The sequence below is a fragment of the Chiloscyllium punctatum genome, chromosome 49 (genome assembly GCF_047496795.1).
Source record: "Chiloscyllium punctatum isolate Juve2018m chromosome 49, sChiPun1.3, whole genome shotgun sequence".
In the NCBI taxonomy this organism is placed as follows: domain Eukaryota; kingdom Metazoa; phylum Chordata; class Chondrichthyes; order Orectolobiformes; family Hemiscylliidae; genus Chiloscyllium; species Chiloscyllium punctatum.
Window position 1 is genome coordinate 12,364,407 of NC_092787.1, and position 18,187 is coordinate 12,382,593.

The following is an 18,187-nucleotide window of genomic DNA, read 5'->3' on the forward strand; positions in this document are numbered from 1 at the left end:
AGAAGGTATCAATCTTTGCTGAGAAAGATATATTTTGTTGAAGCCTTTTGACTACTTGCAATGGCAATGGGAACAACATTTACCCTGTATGAGAAGAGAGTGCTGAATTGTTGGTGAGTTGACTCTAATTGGTAGAGGTATTGGCACCTGTTAGAAAATGGCTGACATTTACATGCTAAGCTTTGTTTAAATTTAAGGAATCTCCTTGCAACACAACTCTCTCACTCAATCTTTTTGGATTCCATGAGGAACATGTCTGATAGTGACACCATATCTCCTCTTCACCCAAACTGTGGGGAGCTGGTGGAATTCTCCGCCACAGAAAGTGGCCGAGGTCAGAACATTGAATATTTTCAAGAAGGCCTTAGATATAATTCTTAGGGCTGAAGGGATCAAAGGGTATGGGGAGAAAGTAGGAACAAGGTACAGAATTGGATGTTCAGCCATGATCATATTGAATAGCACAGCAGGCTTGAAGGGCTGAATGGCCTAAGCCAGCTCTTATTTTATATATTTCTGTTTTCTCCTTCCTACGTGATGTGTTTGCTATATTTGAATTTGCAGCTGTATATCAGCATTTCCTCAAGCATCTTATCCCATACTCAAATTTTAAAATGGGGCAGTTAAATAATCTCCCTTTCCTTGACCTGGCAATGAAAAATCTGTCTAGGGATTCTCTACTGTAGGCCACGATAAAATTAACTTCACTGGGTAGTATACACATTGGGATTCCTGCAGTTACACACTCTATAACATTTGGCTTATCAGCAACCTCGTAAATAGGTTCTGAGCCATTTATTCACCCTCCAACCCTGAAGCTGAAATAGGGCAATTCAAAGTTACCCTGGAAGATGATGGCTACACTGATCAGATCATTTCTAACTGTCCTGGATACAAACATATGAATGGGCTTGAAGCCCCCACTTTCAGTCCTGACAATTGACCAGTCCACTTTTGATTACCCTAGAAGGTTAAAGTACCCCAAACATTTCAGTAACAGCTGAAACCAACTGTCCCTATCTCTGGACCAGAAGGTCCATGTTCATGACTTAACTGCTCCCGAGATTTGTATTAATACATCTGGCCAGGTTGGTTACAATAATATTGTAGCCAACAATAGATGCGATTCTGTGATGGACATCATTTGTCAATTAGTCTTGAGTGCTAAGAATTCTGCTAAAAACCCATTTAAGATTGTCACTTGGACTTGTAGTGTGACCTTATTGGAAGCTACAGAACACTTATCTGTTAATACACAGGCTCCTGTAATTTGCAGACAGAAAATACACACATTGTACTGATGTCTACTGAACAAAATCAGGTGATAGCCATTCTCTATTCATTCTCCGGGGCAATTCCTTCACCAATTTTCATTTCCCTGCCTGATTAGAATGTAAACTAAGTTTTGCAGTTAACTACCCTCCATTGTCTAACCGGTGTGGCAGGGTGGCACAGTGGCTCTGAGGTTAGCATTGGTAATTCACAGCGCCAGGGATCCGGGTTCGATTGGGCAGCTGTCAGTGTGGAATTTGTCTGATCTCCCTGTGTCTGTGGGCGTTTCCCCTGGATGCTCCAGTTTCCTCCCACAGTCCAAAGATGTGCAGGTTGGGTTGACTGACCATGGGAAATGCAGGGTGACATGGATAGGGTAAGGGGCGGTGTCAGAGTGGGGTGCTCTTCGAAGGGTCGGTGTGGACTTGATGGGTCAAATGGCCTAATTCCACATTATGGAGTTATGATTCTATGATTAATCACAATCAGAGTTTCAGATTACAACGATAACCATTCTTGTAATGGCCAGAACATTAATGTTCAGCGTACAGGCAGTACATTTAAACCACTTGCTTCAGAAGACTGGGTTTTTACAGATTTGTGATAGTGAGGTCTTCCTTTTAATCTCCACAGTCTATCATTTGTTCAAACATTCTCATCCCTTAGCAACAGATACATGGAAATGAAAATTGCTTATGCTTATGACACCTGCAATTTCTGTAACTGTGGAGATTATCTTGAAGTTGTCACGTATTAATTCAAATGAAAGCAATCAATTAATGTGCAGTACAATTGAGGTGACACTTGTATCATTGAAGTGAATGAATCCATGTACTTTTTGACATTGTAGCTTCAATACTAAATACGCAACTCTCCTATCACCTGCTCTTTTTCGGGTTAGACTTGCCTTGAATTTCTGCAAGTTTACGTCAGTGTCTTTGGGTGCGTTCAGCCAGGCTGATGTAAATGTTGTCTAACAGGCCTTTGATTTGTTTGCCACTCTGGTGTCCTGGGACAAATGCTGGACAATTCCTGTATGTTGACAGTAGCATAAAGGAACATAGCTTAGGCTTGTCCTTTTATTAAACCCCGGAGTCTCTCAACAACTTCTAGGTTTCTTCAGTTCATCAACAAGCACTAACGAAGACTCGATTCCTAGATTTTAATAACAAATTCTGCTGCTTGGCAACTGCGTTGGCTGGGGTAACCAGGTTTGCTTAGACTTACCTGCGGTTGACATGGAATGACTTGGCTTATTTTCGTTGTGGCACGGCAGACTGAAGACTCATTTTTGTTTACTGACTCTGATGGGAATGCTTTCCTCTTGTAGAATACCAGAGTTGCTCGTTTTTTTGTGTGTGTGTTCTGAAACCTTGCGGTTCGGTCACATTTTATGAAGTTCCACATTCATGCAAATGTCAGATGAGAGCGGTTTATGCATGAAAGTGTTTCGTGGTATTTCCAGTGTGGGGACTGCTGTGGTGCACAGTAGGCCATGTAATAAATAGGGGACGCAAGCCAGGAAACTGTCAAACTGTGTTATTTAAGAGTGCCTCCCGTTCGTAATAAACATCACAGCCTCCGGAGTTACAGAGGGCGTGCCAGGTACAGACTTTTTCCAGAACCTAATCCTGCTCCAACATCTGTTTTGTTTACAGCTAGTCTTCAAAGGTAGCTGATGATTTTATTTTGTTGGTTTCTTATTTAAGTTTTTGTGTTCTCTGTTAATATCTGCCCCTTTTTAATTAAACACGGGGAGACTTTGTTATGCCCCTAGTAAAGTGGAAATGTATTCGTTGCTGGCTTGATTTGCATAATGCTGGATTCTGCTGTAGGTAACAGAAACAGGCGATCTGGTTGTCTACAGAACTCTGAATGTTAATTTTCCGCCCCACAATCTTGCTGAGCTCCTCTCCACCCATTGTAACTCTGCAGGTAATGGGAGAGGTCAGTGCTTGGGTTCTCCTGTAGGATTGTAACTGTCCAGTGCTCATGGTGTAGTGCCCATGCTGTCGGAATGAGCTGTCATTCAGCACTCTTCGCTCTTCCTGCTGGTTTGCTCTTGTTGCAGAGGAAGTGAAATGAATGAAGTACATTTTCTGCAGACGCAGGGGACCGAAGGTGACAGAAAAATAGAGTCAAGGCATAAGGTATCCCAATAGAGAAAGGAAACCCGCTGATAATAGGACACGTAAAAGGGGGAACTGAATATCGGGAATCAGAGATGCAGAGAGGATTCGCAAGGGAGAAAAAGTTCTCAAAATCAAATCCTTGCATGATCGGTATAAACCTACTATAAGGTAAAAACAATGACTGCAGATGCTGAAAATCAAATACTGGATTAGTGGTCGCTGCTCGTTGGATGCTGCCTGAACTGCTGTGCTCTTCCAGCACCACTAATCCAGTATAAACCTACTATAGCATATCCAGGCAGGGAGGCAAAGGGGCTTTGCGATGGCAATCCTGAAACATCAGAGCAATGCTGCAGGGTTTTACTTATGACCCTGTGATAGACTATTGCCTTGTCATTACCACAGGCCATGGATTTCAAGTGCAACCAGATTCCCAATTACTTTGTGAAGTCTTTTTGGACGAAACCGGTATCATGGTGGACAGTGACAGATAGCAGGGCAGCAGCAGTTAACACAATTTGATTCGAGGGGATTTTGAACACTTACCTCTGAGTAGCAATTCCATTTGGATAGAATGCACTGTATACACAAGTAAATTGTATGTTTTTTTTATCTTTAGTGCCTTCGATCTGATCATTGCTGCTAGAATTCTCATGTTCTCACTCTCTCTTGCTGTCAGCTAACTAGCAATCCCCTGGGCTGAGATAGGGGCTTGCAAAGAGCTAATGGACTCCCTTGTATTTAGAGACAAAAAAAAAGACTGCAGATGCTGGAATCCAAAGTAGACAGGTAGGAGGCTGGAAGAACACAGCAAGCCAGGCAGCATCAAGGAGGTGGAAGGAGGTCCAGGTGAGGGTGATAGGCCGGAGGAGGGGTGGGGGCAGAGAGGTCAGGAAGAAGATTGCAGGTTAGGAAGGTGGTGCTGAGTTCGAGGGTTAGGACTGAAGCAAGGTGGGGGGAGGGGAAATGAGGAAACTGGAGAAATCGGAGTTCATCCCTTGTGGTTGGAGGGTTCCTAGGCGGAAGATGAGGCGCTCTTCCTCCAGCCATTGTGTTGCTATGGTCTGGCGATGGAGGAGTCCAAGGACCTGCATGTCCTTGGTGGAGTGGGAGGGGGAATTGAAGTGTTGAGCCATGGGGTGGTTGGGTTGGTTGGTCCGGGTGTCCCAGAGGTGTTCTCTGAAACGTTCCGCAAGTAGGCGGCCTGTCTCCCCAGTATAGAGGAGGCCACATCGGGTGCAGCGGATGCAGTAAATAATGTGTGTGGAGGTGCAGGTGAATTCGTGGCGGATATGGAAGGATCCCTTGAGGCCTTGGAGGGAAGTAAGGGCACAAGTTTTGCATTTCTTGCGGTTGCAGGGGAAGGTGCCGGGAGTGGAGGTTGGGCTGATGGGGGGTGTGGACCTGACGAGGGAGTCACTGAGGGAGTGGTCTTTTCGGAACACTGATAGGGGAGGGGAGGGAAATATATCCCTGGTGGTGGGGTTTGAACCCCACCTCCAAACGGACCCCACCACCAGGGATATATTTCCCTCCCCTTCCCTATCAGCATTCCGAAAAGACCACTCCCTCCGTGATTCCCTCGTCAGGTCCACACCCCCCACCCAACTCAACCTCGACTCCCGGCACCTTCCCCTGCAACCGCAAGAAATGCAAAGCTTGCGCCCACATCTCCCTCCTCACTTCCCTCCAAGGCCCCAAGGGGTCCTTCCAGATCTGCCACAAATTCACCACCATCTCCACACACATTTACTGCATCCGCTGCACCTGATGTGGCCTCCTCTATATTGGGGAGAGAGGCCACCTACTTGCGGAACATTTCAGAGAACACCTCTGGGACACCCAGACCAACCAACCAAATCATCCTGTGGCTCAACACTTCAACTCCCCCTCCCACTCCACCAAGGACATGCAGGTCCTTAGACTCCTCTATCACCAGACCATAGGAACATGACGGCTGGAGGAAGAACGCCTCCTCTTCCGCCTAGGTACCCTCCAACCACAAGGGATGAACTCCGATTTCTCCAGTTTCCTCATTTCCCCTCCCCCCCCACCCCCACCTTGTCTCAGTCCCAACCCTCTGACTCAGCATCACCTTCCTAACCTGCAATCTTCTTCCTGACCTCTCCGCCCCCACCCCCACTCCGGCCTATCACCCTCACTTTGACCTCCTTCCACCTATCACATTCCCAACGCCCCTCCCCCAAGTCCCTCCTCCCTACCTTTTATCTTAGACACACTTTCCTCATTCCTGAAGAAGGGCTCAGGCCCAAAACGTCGATTCTCCTGCTCCTTGGATGCTGCCTGTGTGTGCTTTTCCAGCAACGCATTTTCAGCTCTGATCTCCAGCATCTGCAGTCCTCACTTTCTCCTAGCATCAAGGAGGTGGAGAAGTCGATGTTTCGGGTGTAGCCCTTCTTCGGAGCTGGGAGTGGGTTACATCCAAAACATCGCCTTCTGCACCTCCTGATGCTGTTGGGCTTGTTGTGTTCTTCCAGCCTCCTACCTGCCTACTACCTTGTATTTAACCATGCAAACATACTGTTGCATCGCTATCAATCTTTAATTTTAGAAAACATTTCCCTACTTTGGGACAAACTCCATGTTGAGCAAAGTGCATCTTAATAAGCAGGACCACAGCAAATTTGTCAACTCCTGTGGGTTTGCAAGAAGGATGCATAACTATAGATGTTGATGGAATAGGAATGGGGTGGAATTTACCTGCACCCGCTGCGTCAGAACAGTGTGAAACAGCACGCTTCACTCCTTGCTCTCAAACACCTTCCAAAGTAAGGGGAGGTAGACTGGGTACAATTCAGGCTCACTCGTGGGTTTGCTGGGTATACAGTGAGAAACTATCTTTTTTCATTTGTTTACAGAATGTGGGCATCACTGGCTGGGCAAACATTTATTGCCCGTCTCTAATTGCCCAAAGGCAGCATGGTGGATCCGTGGTTAGCACTACTACCTCATGCGCCAGGGACTCCAGTTTGATTCCAGTCTCTCGCAACTGTCTGTGTGGAGGTTGCAAGTTCTCCCCGTGTCTGCATGGGTTTCCTCCCACGGTCCAAAGCTGTGCAGGTCAGGTGAATTGGCCATGTTAAGTTTCCCATAGTGTTGAGGGATGTGTAGGTTAGATGCATTAGTCAGGGGTAAATGTAAGATAATAGGGTAGGGGAATGGGTCTGGGTGGGTTACTGTTTGGAGAGTCTGTGTGGACTTGTTGGGCCGAAGGGCCTGTTTCCACACTGTAGGGATGCTATGGTTCAATTAGCTGAGAGTCAGCCCCATTGCTGTGTGAGTCTGAGCCACATGTAGGCCAGACCAGGCGAGAATAGCAGATTTTCTTCCCTGAAAAGCATGAGTGAACCAAAATTATTTTTTTAGTAACAGTTGACAGTATCCCACAGCCTGATTTTTGTGGCCTATTTCAACATTACCCTTACATGGTGAATCCAAAGATTCAGAAACCTCTGAGAAGGTTTTTTTCAGAAGGTCTGACTTCAGATCCACAACAATGTGATTGGCTTTTAACTGCTCTCTGGGCAATTTGGAGTGGGCAATAAGCACTGGCCTAACCTGCGACACCCATACCATGAGAACAAATTCAAAAATAACTCTGACGATTTGAAAAGTGATCAATCATTGTAATTTCCCGATAATACATCGGTGTAGCTACCCTGCTATTTTTGTATATTGGATTAATGACCTGAGATTACTGTGAATGAAAATTTCAGGGACTATTGTGATGTCATTATTACAGAATAAAGCTGCTATTTGATTCAGAATATCTAATTGTTCCAAAGTAAATTGTAAATGGAATGAGAGTATTTATACAGCAGAGATTGAAATATAGATTAATTTGAGGTGCATCAGCAAACTGTGTGACATTCAGCGTTGTTCAATTCCAGAGCTCTGAGAAACATAATCGTATTTGATTAGCCTCCGGCTGTGACAGTTCCTCATCGGTTCGCTGTTTGTCTCAACCATACAGATGTAAAAGTAAGACTAAAAGAGGAATATGGGTAAGTACAGTAGTATCTATTCTAAGATCAGCAGTTAAAAAGGCTGTCTAGTACTTAAAATGTCTTGCGCACAAACTTTTAAAATGGACATGTTCTTCTGTAAAGTGACTGTTTTGATCCAAGACAGACTTTGTCATGTTCCTATTTCTGTGCATCTGGCCTTTCCTCATCCATTTCAATTCTCTGTCATCTGTTTTTCTTCTTGACACCTAGAATTTTCCCAAATCATGCAAGCTCCAGGCTAACTACAAAGAATCCTGATTTGGAGATGCCGGTGTTGGACTGGGGTGTACAAAGTTAAAAATCTCTCAACACCAGGTTATAGTCCTAACAGGTTTAATTGGAAGCACACTAGCTTTCGGAGCGCTGCTCCTTCATGTGATAGTGGAGGACACAATTCTAAGGCACAGAATTTATAGCAAAGATTTACAGTGTGATGTAACTGAAATTATACATTGAAAAATATCTTGATTGTCTGAGTCTTTCATCTGAAAGACTCAACAGGTGGTCAAGATATTTTTCGATGTATAATTTCAGTTACATCACACTGTAAATCTTTGCAATAAATTCTGTGCCTTAGAATTGTGTCCTCCACTATCACATGAAGGAGCAGCGCTCCGAAAGCTAGTGTGCTTCCAATTAAACCTGTTAGGACTATAACCTGGTGTTGAGAGATTTTTAACAAAGAATCCTGGCCTTGAATGAACTCGCCTATCCCAGCAGAAGTGGTACATTTTCTGATCAGACTTTGAAAATGCTTTTCAATTCAAGGCACTGTTTCCAATAGTGAAAAAATGTGAAAATATGCTTTTTTTTTTAAAAAAAAAGAAAATCCAAACTCTGGGTTTATTCAATTGGCTATGGAACTCTTATAGTCAGTGTGCCATTGTAGAACCATTTAATCCCTAGGAAAGCCCACATATTATCCCCATTATCTCTGCATCTGAATGAGATGTTGGGCATTACCTGGCATGAATGAAATGGTATCCAACTGTAAGTCACCTTCTTTGGGAGGAAAGGAATTTTGCGAGGGTAGGGGTGATATGAAATATTGTTCATTATATTTATGGTTTATAAAGCAACAGTGAACAGCAGAACTCTTTCCTCATTCTAGCAAAAACCCCATCCCTCTAGCTTCCAGAAGCACTCTTTGACTTTTTACATTCCGAAGGTGTGCTCTCTTCAGTGGACAATACTACTTTGTCCTATTCCAACAGGATAAAACCTATTAATGCCCCATTAGGTATTTTTTTTTTTCTCCAGCTGTATCTACAGCTATAATCCTCATTTTTGATGATGGGCTTATGCCTGAAATGTTGATTGTCCTGCTCCTCCGATGCTGCCTGACCTGCTGTGCTTTTCCAGCACCGCACTCTCGACTACCGCTATAACCACCAATGTGTTGCAACAAATACTTGCTCAGTTCCTTTTTGAAACTGATGCAACATAAAGTTAACAGCTTTGTGGGTCTGCTTATTTACCAGTCTAAAAGATTTTTAAAAAGTTACAGATAAGCAGACTCAGCAAGTATGTTCTGTAAACCTCTATAGTTAGCTATACTCTGTAACCTCTCAAGTACTTGTGTGTTTTGCCCATGTCCTACAGCTTCAGATATCTGCACTCCCCCTCTCCTTTTGCATATTCCTGATTTTAATGATGACATCATCTGGCTGTGCCTTCACTTCTTAAAACCCTGAACTCTAGAATTTGCTCCGTAAGACTTTGCAAATCTCCACCTCCCTTTCTTCCTTTTTAAGCTCCTCCCTGAAACCTAACTCTGTGACCACGCTTTAGGCCATATCTCCTTAGGGGGGGCTCGGTATCAAAATCTGTTTGACAATGCTTCTGTGAATCAATTTGGAATGACCTGCTGCATTAAAGTTGCTATACAAATACCATCGTTGTGTGTGTATATACCAGTATCTTTGGAAAGCGCTCTTAACATTAGATTATGATATCTACAATGCTTATTTTAATTGCTTCAGCGTGATTTCGGCTTCACAATAACCTAAGACAATAACTTCAGCTAAACTGGCCATCCTCTGAGATGGTTGCATGACGATAAGTCAATAGACCACCAATCCTGATCCTCTGGCTAATGCTGTGGTGACCTGGGTCTATATCCAAAAATGGCGGCCCATGGAATTTAAAGATCATTAATAAACATGTGATATAAAACTAGCCATCATCTTGCCATGGTGACCATGACAACTATCAGCAATTGTTGCACAAACCCATCTGGTTCACTAATGTCCAATAGGGGAAGAGATCTGTTATTCTTACCGCCTCTGGCTGACTCCAGCAATGTGATTGACTTTTAACTTCCCTCTGAAAGTGAGCCATTCCATTCAAGGACAACTGGGGATGAGCAACAAATGGAAGAAATAAAGCAAAGAGACAGCCACCTGCAGGTAACATCAGCAGAATCATTTGCTTACTGATGTGTTGACTGTGACTCTTGTGTGACTCAGTGAAATCCAAGGGCAGGTTGAGAGATTCCGTACCAAATAGACCACATAAAAACAACTAAAGTTTGTATGATAATTTGAGGTATAATTTTTATAGCTTTTGCCAAATTTTGGCCATCATCATTTTTTTTTACTGGAATATAGCTGCACAGACACCAGGCACCCACTGAAACCACTGTCACATTATCAGTCTTCCTGTGTTAACTTCTAGAGTGAAAACCACCATGCATTCAGTGGGGGGGGGGGGGGTCACGGCAAGCTTCATCCATGAATATTTCAGTTTTTGACCAGGATATATTTTCATCGTTAATTTAGAATATATATTTGAAGTTTTTGCAAGCTTTTTTTTAAGCTTCTGATACTCAGCTTTTTTTTTTAGATTGGGCATCTCTGTGATTAGAGACCTTTTGGCAGACTCTCTGTATAATGAGAGACAGGCCCATCCCTGCAAGCAGACTGAATGTCCAGCAGAACAAACGTGATTAACTGTTTGGGAACAAAATAGTAGGGTGAGCTGAGCATTTTTAGAGCTTGACTTTGGGAAGTGGAAAGAGGAGGAAATCTGATTCACATCAAAGCTAAAGCCATACATATGCACCATTTTGTTTGGAGCAGTAAAGACAAGTTCACGAGGAAAGCATCTGAGGCAAAGTGTTTTACACCTTTGACTGCTCATAGTGATATTCAGCAGGCTCTGTATAGACCTGGGATTGGATTTTGAGCTGAGAGGTAAACCATTCACTGAATAACCTCCAGGTACTTTTTGTAAAAGCCACCCTCTGTAAACCTGCCTCCAAGAGATTATAGCCCTTAAGCCATTACTCTTCATTCACTATGTATAAATTTGACCCTTGCTTTTCAGAAATCAAAGTCCAAAAGTTTCAGAACCAATATGTAATCAAGAGAAGTTCATGATTATAATGAACTGAAATAATGAAAATTAAAAACTGGTAAATTAATAAATATCAGATAATTAATATGAATTCTTTATCTTTGTTGCAATGGAAAAAAGTAAAATCAATCATATTTTTTTTCCTGGATTTAACCAATGACAATCCTTCAAACGTTACATTTGATCTCACAAAAATTGGTCTGAAAAATTGACTTTTATGAGTATATACAGTAAATTTGGCAATCCACCATAACAGGATAAGAAATTGGGCAGGACCCTATTTTTAAACCAGCTGCAACAACAGCCCTACTCCCTAATACTGTTTTTTAAAAAAAATTTGTTGTCTCTGCAGAAAACAATATTTCCGCTCAATGTATTTTTTCATCAGATTTTAGGAACTTGAAAAATGTCCAAGCTGCCAAGTTTTTTGTCTGGATAGTTCACAATTTTGCATTTCCCTCCCAGAGTAGGGGCAGCATGCTGGCTCACTGTTAGCACAGATGCCTCACAGCACCAGGGACCTGGGTTCAATTCTGGCCTTGGGTGACTGTCTGTGTGGAGTTTGTAAATCCTCCCAGTGTCTGCTTGAGCTTCCTCTGGATGCTCTGGTTTCCTCCCCACAGTCCAAAGATGTGCAAGCTAGGTGGATTAGCCATGGGAAAATGCTGGGTTCTAGGGATAGGATAAAGAGTTGGGTCTGGGTGGGATGTTCTTCAGAGGTTTGGTGTGGACTTGATGGGCTGAAGACCCTGTTTTCACACTGTAGGGAATTCTATTCCATGAGTAGTCCAGGTGAAATTATACTAATTTCATAGTGCATTCAGTAATGCAACGTTCACTCTTTTGCTGAGCTACACTTGGCATCTGTGCGTAGAACTGTTACTGGCTGGTCAATTGTTTCTTTTCTTGAAAACTAATCACTAGGGACATTTGTAGCACAGGATGTAAGGATGCATTTCCCCTCAGCACCTCCATTATAGCCTTGTAAGGCATATTCCTAATCTGTTGATATACAACACAACTGATTAAGTTACATTAATCCAAGCCTAGTGTCTGCTATTTCCTGTGGACCTTGGATTGCTCTTGAACATATGTTCATGCTGTTGAGTGTCTGTATCTAACCTGAGGTCCATCTGGCAAAAGCTTTGAATGATTCTGCAGGCTTTGAGTCTTTCCCATGACTGGCCAAACAGAAACCTCTCCAACCTGTCTGAGGGGGGGGGGGGGGGGGGGAGAAATTAAATACTGTTGCAACAAAGCTGTGTGCCTTCAAGGAATTAGTTCTGAGGTAAATCACACTTCTTTAGCTATGTTCCATTTCCCAATGTCCAGATCTCCTAACGATTTCATTCCCAAGAGCTCACCTTTTTGGTCCTACTGATATTTGCTGGATGATCCGTTTGCTTAATGAGCTCAGCACAATGTTGTGTGCCTGTTAAGCCAGAGGGAAAATTCGGTAATACTGGGAAATGAGCATCCTAGTCATATGGTCCTCCATTTTCAATTATACCAGTTGAATCAGACTAGCATGTCTCATTTCTCAGTTTCACTGGCTTTTCCAGCTGAGTGAACTACAAGATGCATCTTGTTAAAAATAATATAGAAAACACGAAAAAAACTTACAAAACGTTTTACTTTTTTAAAGCATATTATATATGTATCTATGGAAATATATCCCATTCACATTTGGAAAACCCATTGATAAACATTGTCCTGCTATTTTTCACTGTACCTCGGTACACGTGACAACAATAAATCAGTCAGTCAATCAATATTTCACAATGCATCGTGCACTCAATGTGTGCTGTTTTCCATGGAGATAATTACCCAGCCCACAGCAATATTATGAACTCTGCAGTCAAGTTTAGATTCTGTTTAAATTACTTTGATGACTCACTTTTGTTTTTACTAAAGGTTCCTCACAGAGAGATTCTATTTGTTCCTAATTTTAAATATTCACTGCTGAGTTGCGAGTGTGTCTATGTTATTGCTCAACAACTAAGTCTTTTAAAGTAAAACCTCCTTTTGCAGGCGTAAGCTTTGCAAGAATGACTTGTTTTGACAGAGGAAGGACAACCTTAGATTTTGAACTTTGTCACCTTAAACTGTTTCAGCACCTATTGTTCAATGTAAACAAAGTGTTGTATCAGTGTATAAATACTGCTACCTTTACATAGCCATTAATCAAATTTCGGTCACAGAATTGACCGCTTGCTTACAGAAAGAGGTCCCCAGTGCCTGTGGGGAATCTGTCTCTTACTGTTTGTCTTTGACTCCAGATGGAGTGTTACTTATGTGTGATGTTGGACCAGGTAGAAAAGTGCTCAGGCCTTTGGATCGCTCGGGCACTTTATAAACTTTTGGAAAGCTGTAAATTTCATCACACAGAGCTCTGGTTTCCCAAAACATTTAAAATTTAATTACTGGGCAGAGCCATATGTTCTAAAATCATCTGGAAAACTGTCTTGGCAATGAATTATATGCTCTAACCAGGGTCCATTTACAAGGAAATTCTTCACCTGGGTTTTATCCCTTTTTAATGCTTAGCAAAGTGTTTCCATACTTTTGTGTTTTTCTTTCAGTTTTTCAGCATTTACAAAGTTTTGCTTTTGCTCGTACCCTTCACGACAGCTGTCCTGGATGCCTGCTTTGAAGAACTTCTGTGCCCATCTGACATAGTTTTCATTTCTCTCTATCACTTGATTAACGTTCATCCCTGTGCCTTTCCCTGACTACATTCTTATTACTTGCACACCCACACTTCTGCTTCAGTTGTGTCATTCTTCACAGCGTGGAGAGAGTCAGTTAGCTCACTTGGCTGGAGAGACTTAATGTGATGCCAACAGGGTGGGTTCAATTTCCACATTGGCTGAGGTTACCTGAAGGACTCTCCCTTGCCTGATGCATGGTGACCCTCAGATTAAACTGCTACTGATCATCCCTCTCTCTAATGAAACAGCAGTGCTGTGAGTATTTTACCTCCAGCTCACATTCCACCTCCCCCTTTCCCCCTGCTATTCATGACCATCAATAGTGTTCAGCATTTCTCTAACTTATAGCATGATACACTACTGCTTTCAATACCTTTCTTCGGCAGTGTAGACCCATTTTAATTCAGAGCTATAATAGTCATGTGTTCTATATAATTCTTCAACTCTGTAAAAGCTTGAACACCAATCTTTGGTCGTCCCTCCTTCCTGTCCCTCCTTCCTGTGCCTCCTTCCTCTCTTCCTGTCCTGTCCTCCCCCCTCCCCTTCTATCTCTCCCCCTTTGTCTGTCCTTCCTCCTCTCTCTTCCCCCCTCTTGTCTGTTCTCCCCCCGTCCCTCCTGTCTTCAACTGTCTCCAATCAACCGAGATCCTGTCTCCAGTCTTCGAAATTCTGTTGCCCCTTTATTCATTTCCAATTCATCAGGTTTTTTTCACTCCCTCACACCCATCTGTCTTTAAGTTTGCAGCTCACCATTTTCCCAACAGCGTTATCAAATCTATTAAGGGGTGCCACTCTTTTCTGACTGAAGGGACGTCCAACCTCCTCACAGTGAAACACTAACTCTGACAAATCGTTTGCTTTTTACCTGTGCACGCTGTTATTTCTCAAACCATTGTGGCCCTCATCTATTCTGAATGAGCCAAAATACTCTCCCCTCTTTACCATTTGTGCATTGAAGCTGTAATGTGTGCTGTCTGCAGGAAATATTTTGGCAGTGCTTCTTGACCGTGCCAACACCTGAAAGGACAATGACCGCTATATGCTATCTCCCAAATTCTTTACCCAGAAGCACACTTTAGAAAAAAAATCATCATTCCATTACAGTTGCAGGGGCAACATCCTGTAATGACCCACCTAAGGGACATCACTTGCTGCAGCTCAAGAAGGAGGCATCAAAGCATAGGCAACAAATTCCAGCATTCTTACATTCTGGGAATGATTTTTTTTTAAAGAACAAAGCTGAAAACACTCCCTTCTCTAATTCAATCCATAATATAGATTTCGATGTGAATAAAGGAGAAATAGCTTGTAAGTTTGCAGTGAAGAAAATTATCTCCAAGTACAACAGGACTTTGATCAGATGGGTTGAGGAGAAGCAGATGAAGTTTAATTTAGATAAATGTAAGGTACTGCACTTTGGAAAGGCAAATCAGGGTAATTAATGGTAGGGTCTCGGGAAATTTGCTGGACAAAGAGACTTTGGAGTGCAGATTTATAGCTCCTTGAAGGTGGAGTTGCAGGTAGACAGGACAGTGAAGGCGGTGTTTGATAGGCTTGCCTTTATTGGTCAGGAGTTGGGAAGTCATGTTGTGGCTGTACAGGATATTAGCTAGGCCAGTTTGGGGATACTGTATTCAATTTTGGTCTCCCTGTTGTTGGAAAGATTATCAAACTTGAAAGGATTCAGAAGATTTACAGAGATGTTACCAGGTTTGGAGGTTTTGAGGCATGAAGGGTTTATAAAGTCATGAAGAGCATGAGTAGGGTGAATTGGCAAAGCCTTTTTCCCAGGATAGGGGAGACCAAAGCTAAAGGGCATAGGTTTAAGGGGGAAGATTTAAAAGGGATCTAAGGGCAAACCTTTCCATGCAGAGGGTGGTGTGTGTATGGAATGAGCTGCCAGAGGAAGTGGTGGAAGCTGGTACAATTTCAACATTTTAAAAAGCATCTGGATGGGAGTATGAATAAGTTTAAAGAGATATGGGCTAAGTGCTGGCAAATGGGATTAAATTAATTTAGGATATCTGGTTGTCATGGACGGGTTGGATGAAAGGTCTGTTTCTGTGCTGTACATCTCTATGACTCTATATAGAATTTATCAAAGAATTACTTTTACAGTCATTTTTAGCTTCATGCAGAAGGTTACACAACAAAATAGTGTGATCGTATGAGGTCATTATAGATTTTCTTTTGCATATTGACTAATCTGTACAAATGCACACTTGATTTGCCGTCGTTACACTGAACAGCCTGATTTCACAAAACAAAGTGTTGACATTGCAATTATGGAAGGGTTTCCACCAAATGGTTAAGAACAGTTCAATGTCTTATTTATAGAAGTGCTTAAGTTACAAGTTTCGGTACTATGCAAAGAAACTTGTAAGCAAGCTGTGAAGTCATGGGTGGTAATTTGTAGTAGAAATGATGGAAAAAACTGTCAGTGTTTGGCAATTTTAGACAATTAATGATGGCAATGAGCTCTGTCCACATATGTATTATTAAAGATGGAAGTCAAAAGGTATCTCTGTTTTTCTACACCTCTTTATATTGTTGTGCTGTTAAAAGTGCTTCAGTACTCCAATTTTGTAGAACTTACTGAACTGATGAAAAATAGCCCTTTTAACCATAGTCTTGCTGCAAAAACCCTGGGGAAAAAGTTGCATTATGTTAAGTAAGACATAACTAGGGTTTGCAATGGTGCACTAAGTTTATAATTCTTGCTGGTCACCTTAATAGTCTCTGAGAAACCTAGTTTTACATTTGCGGTCTGTCAAGTTTCTTCATTTTGATTTTTTTTAATGGTAGATATTTCAACATCTACATTAATCCCATGTGTGTGTGTGTAACCTGATCCTTTAAATCACCCTCCCTAAAATTGTGTCTAAAAGTGAAATTTGCAATGTATTTTACTACTTGATTTACTAGCTATGATAATGCTTAAATGCGATTGGCTTCATGACATCGCTGATGCTGAACTCCTGGAGATCTCTTTGTCTTGGCACCAGACACTAACAGATGTCAGGAAGTGGAAAAGACATGCCTCATGGATTGCTTGATTTTTATTTTTAACAATTTCCTAAAACGGTCACTGTCAAGTGCCATCACAAACATTTGACTGCCCCCTTTGTTGAAAGCTCCTAATAAAATAAATTCTGAATTGTCAGACTAATAGACAATGGTTAGTGTACTTAACAAGTGAAGATTGTCCACTCTTGACTTCAGAGTCAGACACACAGGCATTTGTACAACATTCAATTTGCAAATGTGCGAATGAACCTGTAATATATATGGCTTTTAGAGTTGTTCATTACTGCTACCATAAATTGTTTTAGCTAGACAAGAATGAAAGCTATCTTTGGGTTGGTGTAAAGTATCACCAAAGAAACAGAAGAAAACTAGAGTGAGAAATTAAAGTACAGTGCACTTTCTTCAGCTCAAAGTCTTTACTTTGAACCAATTATTCTGATATATATATATTTTCACTTGCAATTTGTTCTGCAAATCTATTCCCAACAGGTTATTTACTCATAATTCATTTTATCTTTAATTTATAGAACATAGAACATAGAACAATACAGCGCAGTACAGGCCCTTTGGCCTCGATGTTGCGCCGATCAAAGCCCACCTAATCTACACTAACCCACTATCCTCCATATACCTATCCAATGCCCGCTTAAATACCCATAAAGAGGGAGAGTCCACTACTGCTACTGGCAGGGCATTCCATGAACTTACGACTCGCTGAGTGAAGAACCTACCCCTAACATCAGTCCTATATCTACCCCCCCCTTAATTTAAAGCTATGCCCCCTTGTAATAGCTGACTCCATACGCGGAAAAAATGAAATTTATATAATATGTGAAATCACACCACTAGCAAATGAATAGGATTACATAATTTTTTTAAATAAAATGATTTAATGGGAAATGGAAAAACATTTTGAACAGGCCAAATAGAGATGGTAATTGTTCAATTTTGTTGCATTCTGTTGCCATGTTTCCTACAAAATGTGACTTTATTGCTATGTCCATAAGCCATTTTGAAAGGTACAATAATGTGCCACACATGAATGGAAAACTGGAAGTAGGATAAATGATTCATTTTTGGATTGGAAGCATATAGTTTGGGGGGTGTCACAATGATTCGAACTCGAACTTCAGCCATATTTCCCTTCAACAAGATGCCCTGCAGCACTTCACTAAGGCCCCTTCAACATTTATCCTATCCATGCCGCTCATAATTTTGTAAACCTCTATAAGGTCACCCCTCAGCCTCCGACGCTTCAGGGAAAACAGCCCCAGTCTGTTCAGCCTCTCCCTATAGCTCAAATCCTCCAACCCTGACAGTATCCTTGTAAATCTTTTTTCTGAACCCTTTCAAGTTTCACAACATCTTTGCAATAGGAAGAAGACTAGAATTGCATGCAATATTCCACCAGTGGCCTAACCAATGTCCTGTACAGCCGCAACATGACTTCCCAACTCCTGTACTCAATACTCTGACCAATAAAGGAAAGCATACCAAACGCTGCCTTCACTATCTTATCTACCTGTGACTCCATTTTCAAGGAGCTATGAACCTGCACTCAAAGGTCTCTTTGTTCAGCAACAATCTCTAGGACCTTACCATTAAGTGTATAAGTCCTGCTAAGATTTACCTTCCCAAAATGCAGCACCTCGCATTTATC

The 18,187-nt window shown here is 42.0% G+C and overlaps 1 protein-coding gene across 6 annotated transcripts in view; it reads left to right on the plus strand.

Moving 5' to 3' along the window:
* Positions 1–18,187, plus strand: part of LOC140469439 (ras-specific guanine nucleotide-releasing factor RalGPS1-like) — a 956,086-nt gene that overhangs the window by 109,475 nt on the left and 828,424 nt on the right. For 3 of the 6 annotated variants that reach the window (XM_072565956.1, XM_072565961.1, XM_072565958.1), the window contains exon 2: positions 7,316–7,429. The exons of 2 other annotated variants lie outside the window; for them this stretch is intronic. The gene's annotated coding sequence lies outside the window, so the exon portion shown is untranslated. Of the gene's footprint in view, positions 1–2,809; positions 2,878–7,315; positions 7,430–18,187 lie in introns of those variants that run through there. One more of the 6 variants, XM_072565959.1, reaches the window with a different exon arrangement.